Here is a 4,922-nt window from a genome sequence, read left to right as displayed (position 1 = left end):
CCTGCAGAAGATCGTGGGTTTCCCCCGGCTCTGCCCGGTTTCCTCCCACCACAGCACTGGCCGCCGTCAGGGAAATATTCTTGAGTACGGTGTAAAACATCAGTCAGATAAATAAATCAATCAGATCTGAATCTAAATGACAGTCAATTCCGCAAACCTGTATTTTACAACTTGGAGAAAAAACTAAAAGAAGTCAGTTGATAAGGAACTAGGATGACTTATTTGAAATGAAAAGTTCCTCAGAGAAGTGTCTAAAATGATCGGATCGATATATTACGATGGTGACAATTGTAAAGCAACACAGTTGGTTGGCGGCAACATTGATGTTCGCCCATATCCTGGTGGGCTGTATAATTATCCCAGGTATGATGTCGAAGATCGCTTTGGTTACCAAATAATGTCGGGAGACATGGTATCCAACCCGAATCGTATCATATCAAAAGCTTTAAAAAGGGTATATGTTACTGCCTCGATTGGCGCTCAGCACTGAGAGCTTAGAACAAGGAAACACGAATGGTCGGTCAAGTGTCAGTATAATTTGACGGGATGGGGTGTCATGTGTGGTGTCTTCGGCATGATACTTCAGTGGCGGCAGCACTTTGAGGACATGGACTCGTCCTGCTACAGTAAATGTACACATACCTAAGGACTCCTCGTCGTGATATGGCTAAAAAAATTGTAAAGTACGACGTAAAACCCAAAACATACATACATACACACATACAAACATGCAAATTATGACGAAATTGTTTCTAGGTGTTATCAACTCATAGAATTCTACATTGGACATAACGGTAACAAAAATGTTTTTACCGAGGTGTTATTATGCTCCGTAACACGACAAAGTATGGTACCTTACCCTGACGAGTACAGAAAGACATACAGGCCAGCGCTAAGGTGATCTGTGTCCAGATAAAGCACCGCATTGAGAGCGTATAGGTTGATCCGATATAAAGGCTGGTTCCTGACACATAGGCTGGTTTGTGAGCCATTTATTTCCGTCTCACGTCAGGATTTGTTAATTTCCCTTCCCCCGGGCCTATATTAACCAGATATTATATTTTTTTGTGCACACATATGCAAGCGTGATGAATAGAGATATGTTAAGTTTTAGGTTAGAGATTTCAATTTGTTTTTAAAAAAAGGAGGAAATTAAGATAACTCTACATTTATGTGACTTGTGCAAAAATATAAGAAAGAAGCGTCATTTCCTCTTCACTCAACCCTTTTAACCAACTAGGTTCAATCCAAGCAACGGTTTTTGATACCTACTACCCAGTCACACATGTATGAAACCGGTGAAACAACACTGCACTTGTTGGGTCCTTAGAATGAGCGGATGTGTCTATAACTGTGCAAACGGGCAGATCTGACGGAGTTCACTTTGGAGTGATTTTAGCAGTGGTTCAAGCGACCATTGCAAATGTTAGAATCTTCTACGCTTTTACTTTGGATGAACTTTAAAGAATAATCGTCGCTCAAATATTATCAGTGTACCTGTTTTTAGGTGTCAATCAAGTGGGCTGTATCAGCAATAAAATTTTTTCCTGTTTGCGGAGGCCTCCGTGACTCAGTTGGTTAGCGCGTTAGACCCAGGAGGCTCTCATCAATGCGGTCGTTGTGAGTTCAAGTCCAGCTCATGTTGGCTTCCTCTCCGGCCGCAAGTGAGTGAGTGAGTGCTTGGGGCTTAACGTTGTACTTAACAATTTGTTCAGTCATATGACGGCGAAGGAATCCTTAATGTGCTTGTTACAGGACGGATTTCCACCGCTCTTTTATCTAGTACTGCTTCACAGCGACGCCTTACCGAAGGCAGCTAAGCAGCCCCACTCGAGCCATTAAACTGATACGGCTCAACCAGTCGTAACCCCTTAATGCTGAACGCCAAGCGAGGAAGTTACAACTTCCTCTTTTAAGGTCTTTGGTGTGAATCTACGCAGGAATGACCCCGGATCTACCGCTCCCGAAGCAAACGTTCTACCAACAGTGCTAACGGGGCCGGTCCGGCCGTAAGCGGGAAGGTCTTCCTGCCACCTGCGGATGGTCGTGGGTTTCTCCCGGGGCTCTGCCCGGTTTCCTCCCATCATAAAACTGGCCGCCGTCGTATAAGTGAAATATTCACTTGAGTACGGCGTAAAACACCAATCAAATAAATAAATAAATATTTCCTGTTTGCGAGGCATTCCTTGTCTTACCTCATCTCAAAACACTGTATACATCCATAGAGTGTATGTACTACAACAGTACACAAATACATCTGTACCGGTCACTATGCAGGTACATGTTTCACCTTACAGGTTACTTTGCTGTCAACGGATGTTTTCCTTAGCTTACTTCGTAATATTAATATTATAGTCTATTTCTTTTAGAGAGTCGCCGATATATGGCTTATGGCCATTAACATTATGAATTAGAGAAAGTGTTCTAACTTCATTGTCCCTGCAAAAATATAGACTTCCAATGTATCCGTGTGTTATGTTGCTACGTGACACTGACTGAGCCACCTTGGCAGCGAGTATGAGATGAATATAAGCGACTCGCTAAAAGAAACAGACTTTAAAAACAGATTGTTCTCTTTTGACTTATTCGCTTTAAAGGCTATTTTCCTCAGCTGGTCGTATGTGGGAAAGTTTGTCAGCATCCTGCGGATGTGCGTGGGTTTCCTCCCACAATAATGCTGCCCGCCATCGTATAAGTGAAATATTCTGGAGTACGACGTAAAACACAAATCAGATAAATAAACAAATTTTCCTCAGCTCACTTCGTGATATTAATATTAATAATATGTTGTTCTTTAACTCACTTCGCTTTAAGAGGCTGTTTTTTTTGGGGGGGGGGGCTCATTTCGCCTTTAAAGGGCTAGCTATTTTCATTTAGCTGACTGCGCTTTAAAAAGCTGCTTTCCTTTAGCTCGATTCGCTGTAAAAGGCTGCTCTCCTGCAGTTCAATTCACTTTAAAAGGTCGTTTTCTTTCAGCTCAAGTCGCTTTAAAAAGCTGTTTTCACTTCGCTGTAATAGGCTGTTTTCCTTCACCTTATTTCGCTGCAAAAGGCTGTTTCACTCAGATTGTACTGGCTGTTCCACCATCTAGAAAATGTTAATTAGACACGGTTTTACTATACACGTGTGGAGGTACAGTACTCTGTACATAAGACTTCGAAATTGTTAAAAATCTAGCTTAGATGTATCTGACATTTCTGACTTTCTCTCATTCGTCATGTAACATGACTGTATTAACCCCCGCCCTCCATCTCCATGCACCACCTCTGACACTCCACCAATCCCTCGTAAGCCTCTGATTTGGCTAATAAACTTTTCCTCTGTCAAACCATGCACATTTTGCCTGTTCACCACCTGGGTCCCAGCAGACCACCGTTGAAACCTATCTGTTTTCCTGGACATTGTTTAATTGTTCTTCATTCGATAAATACACTTCACGCTGTTTTCTATGTCTTTAATGATAAGGAGCATTACGTGTGTGGAAAGACTATGGACAAGTTCGGTGTTAAACCTTCGTCTCCCGATCTGCTTACTATCAAGCAACTTGTTACACTTCCGACTGGTCTACATATTTCTGTGTTGTGCTTTTCTGAATATTACTTCTGATAAGCCTCAGAATTTAAACATCTCTCCAGGCGTGCATGATAGAGTGTGTTTGTGAGGAATTTAACGCAGAGGGAAGAGCCCAAAGTGTGTGCCGCCGTGTAGATTTTCAGATAACAGTAAATGCCGTAAGGTTATATCAACGATATAGAGTGGGGTATAGACGGATCGTAAGTTATTTCCTTGAAGAGTTCCTCTGTTACCTCATTCGCATACACACCGGCTGCTCCCTGCAAAAAAAAAAACGAGGAGCTGCCACAATAACCTTCTGAATCCCGGGGCAATATACACGATCACCATATCCGTCACGAGGTACGAATAATCGGTTAGGGGCCTAATTTTAACAGAAAGCCTCTCGCCTTAGACTATAGTGCCTTATGTTAGAATGGATTCTGTATAAATGGACGTATGGGCGTTAGAACGGATTACAATATAGGCCTAATACTGTGTCATATTTAACATAATATCTCGTTTGTCTCATACAGCCGAAGGCACTAGACAGGACACAACACCCAGTCACATTGTATTGACACTGGACTAATAATTAGTCATGTTTCCTTGCTGTCAGCTCTCAGTGCCGAGTGCCAAGCGAGACAGCAACAAGTGCCACTTTTAGTCTGCTATATGCCGAGCCGGGTTTGATCCCGGGGTCTCGTATGTACTATACTCAAACAACAGACGTTTTGTTAAGTGTAACACATTATTTTTGGAGTGCATGATGTTTTATGTGGATACAAAGACTTATAGCATCTGCATCTTTGTTTTCATAGTACTTATGAGTATTATTATTATTATTTTTATTTTTTTACATTTTACAATCCCGGATAACTCAGCAAAGCAATTATGGTCTATTTCTCTTAGAGAGTCGCCTATATTCAGCTGTCTGTAAAATCAGTCATACTCGCTACCAAAATTGCCTTTGGTCAGTAACACGTAACAACATAAGCTCTACACATTGAATTCTTGAGCACGGCGTAAAACATCAATCAAATCAAATAAATCAAATCTACACATTGATATGTTTGAAGCCCACATTATTGCAAGGAAAATGAAATAGACTATAGTAGCTGGGAAGAAATGCACTTTAACTGAACTACATGTATCCCACCATTTTGAATCAATCTTTCAATCTGGTCAATCTTTCAAAAAAGGTGTTTGCATTTGGAAGTCTTACCAGCACAAACACAAAGACATATATATATATATATATATATATATATATATATATATATATATATATATTTATTTATTCATGTACCATACATTAATGGTACAAAGTAATGCTTGATAACAAAACCTAAATGTCTTATGATGTGCTA

Source organism: Liolophura sinensis, chromosome 11, assembly GCF_032854445.1.
Source record: "Liolophura sinensis isolate JHLJ2023 chromosome 11, CUHK_Ljap_v2, whole genome shotgun sequence".
NCBI lineage: Eukaryota > Metazoa > Mollusca > Polyplacophora > Chitonida > Chitonidae > Liolophura > Liolophura sinensis.
The sequence above is the reverse complement of the archived record's forward strand: the minus strand, read 5'-3'. Positions refer to the sequence as shown.